Source organism: Chaetura pelagica, unplaced genomic scaffold (assembly GCF_000747805.2).
Source record: "Chaetura pelagica isolate M959 unplaced genomic scaffold, ChaPel_1.0 scaffold1341, whole genome shotgun sequence".
NCBI classification, from domain to species: Eukaryota; Metazoa; Chordata; class Aves; order Apodiformes; family Apodidae; genus Chaetura; species Chaetura pelagica.
This window is the reverse complement of record NW_009952053.1, coordinates 134,134-148,374: the sequence shown is the minus strand read 5'-3', so window position 1 is coordinate 148,374 and position 14,241 is coordinate 134,134.

The following is a 14,241-nucleotide window of genomic DNA, read 5'->3' as shown; positions in this document are numbered from 1 at the left end:
TCCAGTACTCAGCTGTGACAAGAGCAAAGCCAGATCAGGAGGTCTGCAAAGTTCCTTCAGGTTTAGTCTGTGGCTGGCACTATGGGTTGGGTCCTCAGACTGCCCTAAATGCAGGTTTCTATTTTGGATTCAGAGAGCACATGGGGTTTGTGGTTGCTGTTACTGGTTGTGTTCATTAAAATTCTACTCCATGTGTTATTCCAGCTGTTCAGATTTGGAGAAATCACAACACATCATGACACTTGTGGATGGGATGAGACCTGGGGTACAAAGTTTTGGCATCCTGGTTCCCATAGATCATAGGATCATGGAACAGTTTGGGTTGGAATGGGAACTTAAAACCCACCTAGTCCCACCCCTGCATGGGCAGGGACACCTCCCACCAAGCCAGGCTGCTCTAAGCCCCATCCAACCTGGCCTTGATCTGGTACTTCAGGATACCTTCATTAATGACAAGTTAGAAATGGATGTGAAGAAACTGTACTAATCTCTTCCATGTTTGGTGAGCTTGCTCAAGGCTGTTTCCCAGGTGCTCAGATGCCACCAGGACCAGGGTGCACCCCAGGAGCACCAACAGCTCCTCTTCGCTGGGCTCTGGGAATCCCCACCAAGTGCTGTTCCCCCCTCCTGTGCCCTGCAGGCTGGGCTGCCCACGGAGCAGGAAGGAGATCCATTCAGAGCAACATTCTGGCTTCAAAAAGGAGAAGCTCTTCTCTTGTTTGCCACCTTCTCCTCTCAACTTGGTGCCTGCTCTGGGGGCCATTCTTTACGTGTTCCAGTAATGACACAAAGCAGTGAAACCAGCGAGTCGTGAATCAACGTCACTTCTTGCTTTCATAAAAGAGACATTATAAACTGAAAGCATAAAGATCGTTTTATCTTTATTAATAGTTTAATGCATATGAGAAAGCTATTTGACATTTTTTACACCTCCAGCTCTTCTCTTCATGCATTGCTGAGCAGGCTGCACCAGAGTTCATCCAGTTAAATCCACTTCATAACTCAGTAGATATACAACAAAAGGATTTCAGAATGCAGCAGTGTTTAACTAGCTGTATCAAAAATAATCCAGCCATCTCCTCCCTCAAAGTTTTTGTGAGAGATGAAAATCACTGCTAATGATGAAACTGAAGTCAGACCTGATATTTAGAGTGAGATCGACTGCCCCGTTCCACTTTCTCTCAGAAATTTGTTTTTAATATTCCCTTTCTTACTAGAAAATGTATCTGTTTCCTGCTGTAGCAGGGGATACCCAGCCAAGGGCTCCCCCAGAGCTTTCTCTTGGCTGTTCCTTCTCAGATGTCAGTTGTCTCCTGATCCGCCACCAAACTTTGCATTTCATTTTCTTGGCAGGATGCAGAGCAGAGGTGTGTGTGACAAGGGCTGCCAGCAGAGCTCCCAGCAGGGAGGCTCCCAGCCTGGGACAGAGGGTCACAGCCTTTCCAGCAGTTGGACTTCACCCTGTCCTGCCTTGGACTTATCTCTCCCTGGCTGCAGGGCAGCCCAGCTCCTGGCACCATGGGAAGTGCTTCCTCCTCTGCATCACCAGCCTCTTCACACCACTCCCAGCCTCCTCCTCTTCGGGGCCCCTTCTGCCCCACCTGGAGAGGAAAATCCCACACACATCCCAGGGCTTCTCCACTGGCTGGAAAGATGGTGGGGAGAGGGGTCTGGAGCAGCCCATGGGGATGAGTACTGGAGGAGGAAGGTGGTGGCAGGTGAAGTGGACCTTGCCACTCTGGGTGGTTTAGCACACTTGGTTTAGCACTGGACTTGGTAGAGCAGGTTAATGGTTGGACTTGATGATGTTAAAGGTCTTTTCCAAACAAGGTGATTCTTTTCTTCAGAGTCAATTGAACTTGTGATGTGCCTCCCTTTCCTTCCCACACATGTCCAAGGACCCACGGAGCCTTCCATGGGGTGTCTTGGCACCAGGGGAAGGAAGGACATTTTCCCAGCATCTCCCTGGGTTGCCCAGTGTTTGCTGGTTCTGAACAGAGTCAGAACCAGACCCGTGGTGTGTGCCCCAAGCCCGTGGTGCCCAGTGACAGCCCTTCTGAAATGGCACCTGCTGTGCTGGGAACAGGGGGACAAAAACCTTCCCTGAGCCTGGATTCCCGAAGCCTCCCGGGGACTTTGTTTACTCAGATAGCAGTCTTACAAATTACTAATAAAAAAAGCATTAAAAAAAAACTACTTTGCATTTTCTGGAAGTTGTTATCCTATTCAGCAAAGAATCATCTTGTGTCTTTATAACTTACACAATTACTGTTCTTGATTAACAACAAAAACTGATGAGCTGGCCTTTCCAGGAGCCATAAGCAGAGTCAGCCAAGCAGAAAATATAAGTGAAGGGAAAACAATTAAAAGTTATTTTAGCTGTTGCACTGGAGTTGATTGTTACATTTACATTATTTTTTTTCCCCATACAGTATGAAAACCTCCTCTGCAGGCACAGGGCTGCCCTCCCAACAGCAGCCTGTGGGCATAGAGCCAGAGCTCCACACTGGTCACATTAGTTCTGGATTAGGAAGCAACACGTGTGTGTCAGTTCTGAGACTTCCCTTAATGCTTTTGAAATAGGTGAATCTGGCAGAGAATGGTTTTTGTTTTGTGTTTTTGCTGGCGTGACACTGCTGGCAGCCCAAAGCAGGGACAGGAGCCAGGCAGGGCTGGCTGCACCACTGCAGGGAAGGGTGTGCAGTGGGGGCACCAAACACCCTGCCTGCCAAACATAATGAGGAACACTGCAAGCAGAGTATTTGAAAACACATAAATCCCATCAGCAAAAAAAAACCCCAAACCCACCAGGAAACAGAAAGCATCTTGCCAGTGCTGTTATGCTGTGGCTGTGAGTCCTGAGGTGCTTGATTTCACAGGATGGTAAAAACCGGCTTCTGGGTGTAATAGAATTTAAACAATCAGCCCAGGTCTTCTCATTTAATTTTTTATGGATTATACCAAGTGGTGACAATATATTGAAAAATCGTCCACAAATTGGCACCTGCCCACACCTAAATAACTGCAGGGGGAGGAATCCAGTAAAACCAGCCAGCAGAGACTCATGTGATGGAGTGATGGTGCCACGCTCAGTCCCCCTGTGAGAGGTGTTGATCTTAATGCTGCAGCAGGTCAGAGTGGCTCAGAGCATCCTCCACCTGCCTCCAGAGCACTGGTACCACCCACAGGGGCACCTCTCAGCACCTCTTCGGCACTATCTTTCTGTCTTTGGACAAGTAGCCACAAGTCATCAGTCCTGAGCAGTGGGGAACCTCAATTGTTGGCTGCTGTACTGAATTCAGGAGGCCTTCCCAGGCTTCAGTTCTCCTGCTTCCCAAGAAAAGGGTCAGTATAAACTGGAGGCCTGTCACATATTTCAGCTGCTCAGGTGCTCTGGTCCTGCCTGGATCAGGTTCTTACCAACAAGGCTGTGGCTTGGTCTCTGGTTTTTGGCACGTCCCAGCCAGCCCAGTTCCCCACACTGTGAGACAGGAGCTGAAGAGGTCAGTGCTGGAGCAAGTGGTGCCTCTGGGTGCTGAGAGCTCACAGTGTTTGAGGTGTGTGTCTGTAACCACCCTTTGCTCAGACAGCCACAGAATTGACACCTTCTGGTTTTCATGACTTTGTTAGTCAACATAAAAACAAAGTAAATCAAAAGAAAGGACAGAAAGAGAAAGATGGTGATGTGATGGTGCTGGTACAAGCCCATGCCCACCTAGCTGAAGACCCCAGAATTTCCTGCTGTCTGCTGCATCCCAGGAGCTCTGGAAGCTCATCCAGGGTGAAGGTTCAGTGGCTTTGCTGAAATGAGCCATCTCACGTAAACGACAGTAATAACTAAAAAGGCTGCAGCAGAGGGGCTGGACTCAACGACTTCAGAAGTCTCCTCCAAACCCTGTGATTCTGTTATTGGTTCTACTGCATGAGTAAAAAGTAGACTACCCCTTGTATCTTCTGTAGTCTTTGCCCTCAACATCACAGTGCTTTTTATACTGATCTTCTCTCGTTCTTTTTACTTGCAAAACTTTCTCTCCCAGGCAGGGCTGCCGGGCACAGAGCAGGGTTTGCTGTGCCCCAGTGCAGTGATGCTGCTGCAGCTGGAGGTGCAGACCAGCAGCCCTGGGTTGCTGGTGCCCAGGGCCAGGCTCCTGACTCCTCTACTCCCAGCTACAGCAGCTGACCTGGAGGAGCCTTTTCACGGTACCAACAAGAGGAGAAGTGACCTGAACTGAATGTCTGCTTTTATCTGATGTGCCAGGGCTTGGGTGACCGAGGAGGCATTTTCCCCACCCCTCTTAAGCCTCCTCAAATGTTGCTGGGAATGAAAAGACAAATCCCAGCTGAGCTTTTAGTGTCTGCAGGGCTGTGGGTCAATGTTTCCTCCATCCATCAGAGGTTCAGAAGAATCTGATTTCTTCGTTTCTTAAATTCCCAAGCCCTTCCATTTTATCAGTCTTTATACAAGTCAGGTTTCTGAGTGGTGGGTTATAACTTACAAGGTAACAGCTGCAAAAGATCCTGTGCTTCTTGGAATAAAGGGGGGAAAAAAAAAGAAAGAAAGAGAAAATGTTACCAACAAGAAGCCCAAGATTGAAATTTCTTTACTCACAGAATGAAAACATTTCTTTACCACTCTTGAAAAAAGGGAGACACTTAAGTCACCTGCTCCAGAAGCATCTTCTGTGGCTTTTGCCAGGTAGTATCTTTAGAGCAAGGTGGGAGCACATGAAAAATGAAGTGCAAATTGCAACTGACTGAAGTCTGACTAAGCACAAGGAGCCCTGCTGTGTGAAGGAATACAAAGCCCCACAAGGGTAGCAAAGGATTGGTGGAGAAACACAGGGCAGAGGGTCTTCTTCACCCCCTGGGTATGTTGTGTGGGTCTGGGTGTGCACACACATTTCTTCTCAAGATGTGCTGTTTTGTGAGGAGGGGAGGGGGGGGGGGGGGGGGGAAGAAAATGTTACCAACAGTAAGCCCAAGTTTGACATTTCTTTACTCACAGAATGAAAACATTTCTTTACCATCCTTGAAAAAAGGGATATACCTAAGTCACCTGCTCCAGAAGCATCCTCTGAGGCTTTTGCCAGGCAGTATCTTTAGAGCAAGGTGGGAATACATGAAAGATGAAGTGAAAATTGCAACTGACTGAAGCCTGACAAAACACAACGAGCCTAACTCAGTGCCTCCCTGCCTGCCTTGCTCCTCTCCCAGACTGACAAGTTTGCACAATTCCCTTTCTTCCCACTTTTCCTCCCTTTTTGGGTCCACTGCTGGCAGGAGTGATGGTGTGTATCCAAGTCCAAACCTGCTTGCTGTTTCGCTTCCTGCCTTTGGAAATGGCTTGTCCTCTGTCTGAAGTTTAATTCCAGGATGATCTTTTCTGGATTAGGAACATAGAGACACCTGTTTCCAGAGGAGGGGGAGACTGACCCCTGGATTTTGGTAGCTGCTAGTGCCACACCAAGGGTAGGAAGAGGATGATTGCAACAGGGTTAAAACTGAACAAAGGTTTGCATTGAGTTGGATCCTGTCTGTGGGTTGGATGCTAAAGGAAGGAGCAAAAGAGAAAGGGATTGTTTAGAGCCCTTCATCCATGCACCTTCCCACTTTCTGGGAGCAGGTGGTTTAGGTAATTCCTGTATGGAGTCCAACAGCTTCATGTGGTGCAGTGTAGCACACAGCAAGATGCACCACCCCACCTCTTTAACTGCTGAAACTCAGCTCTGAGAACCAGGACATTGCACAAAACACCAACCAATCAACCAACCAGCCAACCTGCCATTCCCAAGAAAACACCAAGGGACCAAATTCCTCTCAGAATACCGAGACCAAAACCTGAGCTCTTTAAAGGCTCCTTTTTTCAGCCTTGTCTCAGAGCCCAGTGTAGAAAAGGACCCACCAGGCAAGACCAGCACAGTCACCAACCCAAATGGCTCTGCCACAGGAAACTCTGCTCTTCCTCTTTTTCCTCCTCCTCCTTTTCCCTCTGGTCCTCCATCACCATTTGTTTGCTATAGAGAAACTCAGATATAAAAATTGTATTCAAGTTTTGTTTTGTTTTGTTTTCCCCTGCCCTGAGTACTTCATTTTCCAGAAGTTTTATCCTCCCCTAGTTTTATGTGTTGATTTCTCTGATTGGTATTCAAGAGCCTCTGCACCTCCCCTTCCCCCTGAGCAGCCACACTAAATGTACTTCATTTTGCACCTTTTATAGCCTGGTAATCAGCATAATTTTTTTAGTCAGTGAATTTAAACCCACAGTCCTTAAGTCAGTGGCTGAGCTAAACAATCCTGCACCTTGTGGTTTAACAGCCTCTCAAATTAGCATCTGCAGAGTGTGGTGAGACAAGCAAGTGGAAAGATTTTCAGGCGAGTTTTGCATAAAGAAAGTAAAGTATTAAATTGGGCTTTTATAAGGCAAACAGGGATATATATGCAGTTCTGTTTCCACAAGAGCCAATTAAAACATGCCTGGAGCTCTTCCTTCACCATCAGGCTTGTCCAGCTGAGTTCACAGGAACAGGCTTCACTGCTCCTTTCAGGTCAGGTGTTTTTCCAGCTTAGTGTGTAACGGGCACACAGCTCTGAGTGCTGTGATCACAGCCTTGGTTTTTCTCTCTGTTTGCAGCAGGTCCTTCCTCACTCCCTCTCCCACGGACACAGCAGGTTGGGCTGCAGGCCCAGCAGAGCCTCCCTGAATACCTGGGGTTTCTCTTGCTCCTGGGGACACACAGGGAAATGGAAGCAGGTGGCAAGGAGGAAGAAAGATAATTCCTCCACCTTTATGAGATGTTTCCTTGCTGTTGCTTAAAATTCCTGCTAAAGGGGATTGCAGTCACATCAGGAATCTCCTCAATGGACTCCTGTGTAAATAGGATTTGAATGTGAGGATCAAGAGAAACACCAAGTTTTGATGGAGACTCTTTCAAGAGCATCTTGCAAGCCAAGGCTCAGGGGTTTGTGAGGGAGACACCAGGAACCTGCTGCTCTGGGAACTCCTCACTCAGGAGGTGCCTCCTGCAGCTCTGACCATCAGGGCTCCCCGGGGCCCTCGGGCAAAGCAGAGGAGCAGAAGCTCTTGTGCCACCAGAGCTGCTCCTCTCCTGGAGCTCCTGCAGCTGCTGGGGTGGCTGCAGGACCCTCTGCCCCACGCTCACGTCCCCAGCAGGGCTGGAGCCTTGGGGGTGCAGCTCCAGCTCCCCTCCCCAGGAAAGGAGTGGAAACACTTTGAAACCAGTCTGCAAACCGACCTGGAGCCCACAGGTGGGTGCAGATGGTGGCTGGATGAGCAGCACCAGCAGGTCAGGCAGGGGGAGGACACAGCAGCTCGGGCAAGCTCTATCCGCGCAGAACACATGGCAGACCCAGGACAGCCTGCAGCCCCCCCAGCGGGGCTTCGTCACCCTTCTACCAGCAACGACCCCCAGGCCAGGCTGCAGAGACCCCAGCAGGAGCCCCTGCAGGGCTGGGGTGCCCAGCCCTGCCTTCTCCTGCCTCTCCTGAGCCACCTCGTGCTCCCCTCGCCGAGCGCGGTGGCATCACGGGCTCCCACCAGCTGCATGCAGATGGAGAGAGCTCTGATGTGTTTGTTAATGGAGAAGTTACACTGGTATATTAAAAAAGAGTTTATTTAACTTAGTTTAATTTAAAGGCCACTTAGCACACTGAGCATTAATGATCTACAGTAAATGTATTTCTTCAAAGTCTTTCTCCATTATCGGGTGTTCTTAGACAAGAGTCTACATTGCACATACAGGATTTAGATAAATGGCTGCTCTGGGTAACACAGTGTGATAAATGGACATTAATTCATGCTAAATTACGATGAGATTCCTTCAGAGGAATCGTTATATCCCTATGAATATAAAAGACACCCTCTGAATCTGAGGGTTTCCTGGGAAGCCAGACATTTCTGTGTGTTACACCAAATTGCAGATGTATTCATTATAATAACATTAATCATGATGACTCCATTTGTCAGTTCCACTCTAATTAAGCATTGCTGCCATAATGGACCATTATTTTCAAGTGTTATCAGGGACTGTTTACAATAGGTTTAATACAGTTAGGAGCCAGAATTGAGCAGCCTCCTACCAGGTGTGACTTTCCCAGGGCTATGAGGTGGCAGAGGCTCCACAAGGAGCTCAGGAGGCACTGGGGCTGGCGCAGCCCTGCCAGCCCACCCAGGACAATCCCCTCAGAGCCCTGTGTGGGGCTGTGTCTGGAGCTGCTGCTGCTCAGCAGGGCTTGCACAGCACCAACTTAGAATCATAGAATCATGAAGGTCGGAAGGGACCTTAAAGATCACCCAGTTCCAACCCCCCTGCCATGAGCAGGAACCACCAGCTCAGGCTGCACAGACCTCATCCACCCTGGCCTTAAAAACCTCCAGGGATGGGGCATCAACAGCCTCCCTGGGCAACCCATCCCAGTTCTTCACCACCCTCACAGTGAAGAATTTCTTCCTAGTATCTCACCTCAATGTCCCCTCTCTCAGTTTCAAACTTCTCTTCCCCCTGCTCAGCCCCACCAGGAGTGGGCAGCTGGTCCTGGCTGGCTGAGGGGATGTTCCACACCACACAGGGTGCTGCTCAGCAGTTTGAGCAGAGGGAAAGGAGGAGGAAGTGGGATGTTAAGGGTGATGGCCTTCCCAGAGCAGCCACGTGTGCTGAGGCTCTGCTTTCCAGGAGTGCCCAGACATCTGCCCACCACGGGGAGCTGGGCACCAGGGTCTTGCTTTGCTGGTGCAAATGATGTTGCTTCCCTCATTAAACTGTCACCCTCATGATTCACAAGTTTTCCTCACTTTCCCCCCTCTCTGTTTCCCTCCTCCCTCCTGCTGCAGGAAGGGTAAGCTCAGCAGCTGGTGGGATCAGCCCACCAGAGCCAGGCCCCGGGGCTGTGGCCAGAGAGGATTGCAGATGTCAACTCCATCAGTGATACAAGAATCCAACTGTACCCAAGTCCTGGCTCCTGTTCTGCCACCTGCTCCCAGCACAGCTCCATGAGAGGCTGGAGCAGCCTCTCTCCTGCTGGAGTGTTGGCAAAAACCTTCTTTTAGCCCCTCTCAGCTTACTGCTCAAACTAAGGTCCCAGTGACTCTAACCCTGTGGACCTTCTCAAGGTCAAATAGGGAAATTATACCCAGCTTCCCTCAACTGTTTCACCCAGTGGGGGATTTCTCCTTTGGGGGATGCAAGCCCAGGTGCTGGAGGGCAGGGACATGGTGGGTTCACACTCTGTGCACTGTGTGAGTGAGAAGGGGCACTAAAAGCCCTCCGTGGCCCTACACTGACAACATCTCCTGCTGTGGCTTGAAGCCTTGTGTAAATGGCCCAGATTCCACCTAAGAAAACCACCCTGGAAGGAAGGTTTCCTGCAAGCCCTCCCACAGCAGCTGTCAGGACACGTGTGCACACAGGTGAGGTGATGCAGCATCATGCACAAACCTACAGCCTTGGGACATTCTCTGGCAAATCCATTTCTTCATGTTACTTTCACGTTACTTCCACAAAGTGTCTCCCACTCCTCATTTGTGCTTCTAACCTTTATTTGAGCCTGATGATGCTGCAGCCTGACAAAAGGCAGCTGCTTTGCTGTGGGTGAGCCCGTTCCTCGTGTGTGTGGTGACCAGTTCTGGCTCTGCAGTTTCAGATGTGCTCCCAGTGCCTGCTGCTCAGTTTGAACCACAGGTACAGGATCCAGCTTTGGGTGTGCTTGGAGCCTCTTGTCTCTCAGGGCCTTTGGAGGAGTGAGTGAGTGTCACCACGTGCTGGCAGGCACAGGGGTGTCCCCCCAGCTGGATGGCTGCTGGAGCACCCTCTTCTGCTCCCCATGTGGGTATGGTCAGTAGCTCCATGGGTGTGGAAACAATGCCCTAAGGGACACTTCCCAATGGCTCCAAGATTGTGCACATGCAGAAAAAGGATTTTCTTCTCTCCCTGGGACATTTCAAGTCTTGGGTTGGTCGGTTTTTTGTTGTGGTTTTGGTTGTTGGGTTTTTTTGAGAATGCAAATAGGCCATGAAATGCTGAGAGAGAAGCCACACGTCCTCCCCAGCTGCCTGTGACATGAGTTCCGGGTGTTCCTGCTCATGGCCATCATGGCCCACCCCAGGAATCCTGGCACAGGGGCTGTCACTGATCTCTTTGCTCCAGCTCCCATGCAGTCCAGCTCTGCTCCTGACTGCCCTGGCTGGGCTGCACGTTGCCCTTGTCTGCACTTTCCATCATAGCACAGAGACGTTCCTTTGCTGCACTAAAGGGTCTTCATTTCCTATTCATTAGAAGCCGAAGTGACAATTCCCAGGCATCTCAAACTGCTGTTTGCAGGGAGGCTGGAGCTGGGGCTGCATTTGCATCCGTGAAGGGTACTGGGGCCGAGGGGAGCAGCCTCACCCCGCAGCAACGGAGGATCCTTGTTGTCAGGGCTGATCCCATTTCTTCTGCTGCCAGGAGCCTGACGGGCTCACACGGGACGTGGGAGGCTGGACTAGGAGCAGCCCAGGTGCCTGGGGCTGCAAGGAGCAGAGGCAGGACCCACAGCCCCTGCTCTGGCACCGAGGGAGGGCAGAGGCACCAGGGGCTGCTGGTGTCAGCACCAGCTCTGCCCAGGTCTCCATCAGCAGGGGCTGGGAGGGCTCAGCACCCTCTGCCTCCTCATGGCCTGCCAGGAGCTGCACTGCTCCTGCTTTGAGCCAGGATGAAGCCAATTTCCCTTTTACAGTTTGGTTTTTTTCCTTCAGTAAGCTGGCACTGGTAACACCAGAACGTTTGTTACTGCCGGGACCCCGAAGTCACGCCTGTGCCCTGCCAGCTCCGGCACCACCAGATCTCTGACCCCCCAAAGGAGGCTGAGTTAGACAGACAGCAAAACTGGCCAGAGAGATTCCATTCCATGGAGCTACGTGAGCTCACAGGAAGGACAGAGAGCACACAAGACAACTTCCTCCCTGCTGCTTCTTCCCTCCTCCTCCACCCATGGCCGGCGCCCGCGCAGGACTCCGTCCATCCCTCCCAGGGACCCCCAGGCTCCAGCTCTCCTGACCCTCATCACCCTGCCCTCTCTGCAGCAGCTCCGGGACTTCTGGGGACTGTTCCCAGCTCAGGAGATGCTGTGGGAGTCGCTGGGGGTGGGGGGAGGCAGGAGGGGTTTACACATTCCTGAACACATCTGTGTGTCGTTGTACGTATTTTCTTTTATCCTTAGTGTTTAATTAAAGCTGTGCAGTTCAGTTTTCAACCCAGAAAAGTCTCCTCTCTCTCCTTCCCTACCTGGGTGGGAGGGGGAAGGGATCGAAAGCATTGTTGTTGAACGTGAGTCAAACAGTGACACTGCCTGTTAAATGCAGCCCTGATGTGAGCGTCTGCTCTGAGGAGCACGTGGCTGTGGCGGGTTGGAGGTGGCCAGCAGCACCAGAGGTGCCCAGCTGCTCCCCCACAGCACAGGTGAGAGAACGGGGAGATCAAGACAGAGACAGAGGCAGTTTAGTAAGTGAGGGAGGAGGGCAAACAAAACCCAAACCCAACTCAGTCTAAGGCAACCACTCACCACCTCCCACGAGCAGACTGGCAGTGCCCAGACAGTCCCTGAGCATCAGCTGCTCTGAAAAACCCCCCTCCCCTGTTCTGCTGCTGAACACGCTGCCATATGGCACGGACACCCCTCTGATCAGGGGGGTCAGCCCTCGGGACGTGTCCCCACCTGCCTCTTGCCCACCCCCAGCTCACTGGGGCCAGAGAGACAAGCAGCAAAAGCCTCAGTGCTGTGCAAGGGACCTAAACATTGGAGAGACACCCACCCTCTCTCAGCCACGAATCCAAAGCACCACACCTGCTGCTGTGAAGGGAGGGAACTCACTCCAGCCAGACCTGGTACAAAGATCATGGCTAAAACAGAAGGAATGCAGAAAGGGTGAGGGCAGAACTTCTGGACACCATTATTTATTCAATGTTAATTAAAATTTGCAGTACCCAAGTTGCTGGAATACTGTTAAAATTAAGACAGAGAACAGGGAGCTCAGCACCCACTCATGTCGGATCAAAGGGCTATTCCCTTTTTGGTGCCCCACGGCCCCAGCCCAGGGTGTTTGGGCTGTGGCAGCAGCACAAGCAGGACATTTCTCACAACTCTAGGCTACAGAAGATGCTCAGTGCCCCAGACACACAGGCAGATACTTTGAGGAGCACAGAGCTGCTGCCATGAGAAGGCAGGTGGAGAGAAGGGTGAGCTTGCAGAAACACCAGCACCACCAGTGAGCCCCTGCATGTGCCTCTGCATTCAAAGGAAGATGCAGTCACATCTAACTCATTGAGAAGTTACGCATCTGTAGCTCCACATGGTCATGCAACTCCAGGCAGGGGTGGGAAGGAGCTCCCCTGCCTCCCACTGCCCACAGCCTCCCTGCCAGGCTGCAGCTTTCCTGTGACACGGGCCCAGCTCTGGGCTCTTCCCACCTGTCTCACAGGGAACCACGGATTTTTTCTTGGGACAAGAAGGCAAATGGGACAAAACTCCTGGGAGTTCCCTCCCGTGCAGCCAGAGGACACCCTTTGCCATGATGTCAGGGCAAGACAGCAGAGACCTGCTCTGAACCAGGGGAAGCCTCAGTGGAACCACGGAGGTCTCCAGGGACCAACAGTGTCTCTTTGGGCACTTCCACGCAGCTGCTGACTCCAGTCCCCAGCAAACTGCTCCAGGTGGCATCTGGGCTGGCGGGGAGGTTCTGTGCCCCACCAGTCATCTGGATGTGGCACTGAGGGATGTGCCTGACTTGGTAATGGCTGGACAGTGCCTGAAGGGGCTCCAGGAAAGCTGGAGAGGGGCTTGGGACAAGGGCAGGGAGGGATGGGAGCAGGGGGAAGGGTTTCCAGCTGGCAGAGGGAGCTGGAGCTGAGATGGGAGGGAGAAATTCTGTGCTGTGAGGGTGGGGAGAGCCTGGCCCAGGTTGCCCAGGGAAGCTGTGGCTGCCCCATCCCTGGCAGTGTTGAAGGGCAGGTTGGATGGGGCTTGGAGCAGCCTGGAATGGTGGGAGGTGTCCCTGCCATGCAGGGGTGGCACTGGATGGGCTTTGGGGCCCCTTCCAACTCAAGCCTTTCTGTGATTCTGTGATTCTCTGAGGACCTGGACTTCCCTCAGCCACCCGAACCTGACCATGGGCACAGTGACCCTGCCACGGGCGCTCCCAGCTGGGCAGGAGGGTTTCCTGACCTACAGATGCCTTTTCCCAAGGGCCCCACAAGCCCCGTTTCAAATGCAGCCACCTGGTGTTTTTCTCCAAGGGATCGAAGACACAAGGTGAAAAACAAGTGCGAAAGCAGGCTTTTTGAACTTAAAAAAATTACTTTTATTTTAGGAACCAATAAAATTATGGTGAATATTTACAAATAATTATCTCACATAAAGGTTACATAAAACCAAATGTCCACAAGTAACAGTCACTCTCATGAAAAGACACACAGATATTGAACTACGCCAATCTTATTGCATGTTTCCTCAACTAATCTAAAAATAAAAAGTGTTGCAGTCAACCATTTAACTTAGAACAAAAATCACAAATTTCAGTTATCGACGAGAAAAATAATTTGAAAAACCAAACAAATGAAAAAAAAACCAAACAAACAACCAAACCCAAACCTTTCAAACAGCCCCCCCCTCCTGACCCATGCCTTAGCAGCCCCGCTCCCCAGCCCACCTCCCCTCTGGCTCCCCAAAAACAAACCCCAGAACAAAAACCCCCAAAATAATGTTCGACATCTTTGGCAAATTGGCACTGCTGTAATTACATTCAAATATTATAACACACAAAAGCAACACAGCACTAAGGAAAAAACACCAAGATTTCAAGTCTGTTCTTTTCCTACTAGAAAAAAAGAATACAAAACATACACATTTTAAGAAGCATTTTTTCATCTGTTTTGCAACAGATGTTATCCCCTACTTTCAAAGGCAATTCAACAGTTATTTTTACGAGTTTTTTTTGTAAGTTTGTTTATTTGTATGTATGTATTTTTCAAGGGGAGGAGGTTTTTATTTCTCTCCCTCTTTCCTCTTTTTGAAGAAGTAAGCTTCAATGCAGGCATTGCAGACTTTGGTGGATACAATAGATATGTATTTCTTTGATGCTAGAAGTCCCTAATACAAAGTAGTTTGTCTTTAAGAAGAAGGAAAAAAAAAAAAAAAAAAAAGAAAAAAAAAAAAACCCTGTTCCTTTTTTTTTTTTTTTTTTTTTCCCCTTTG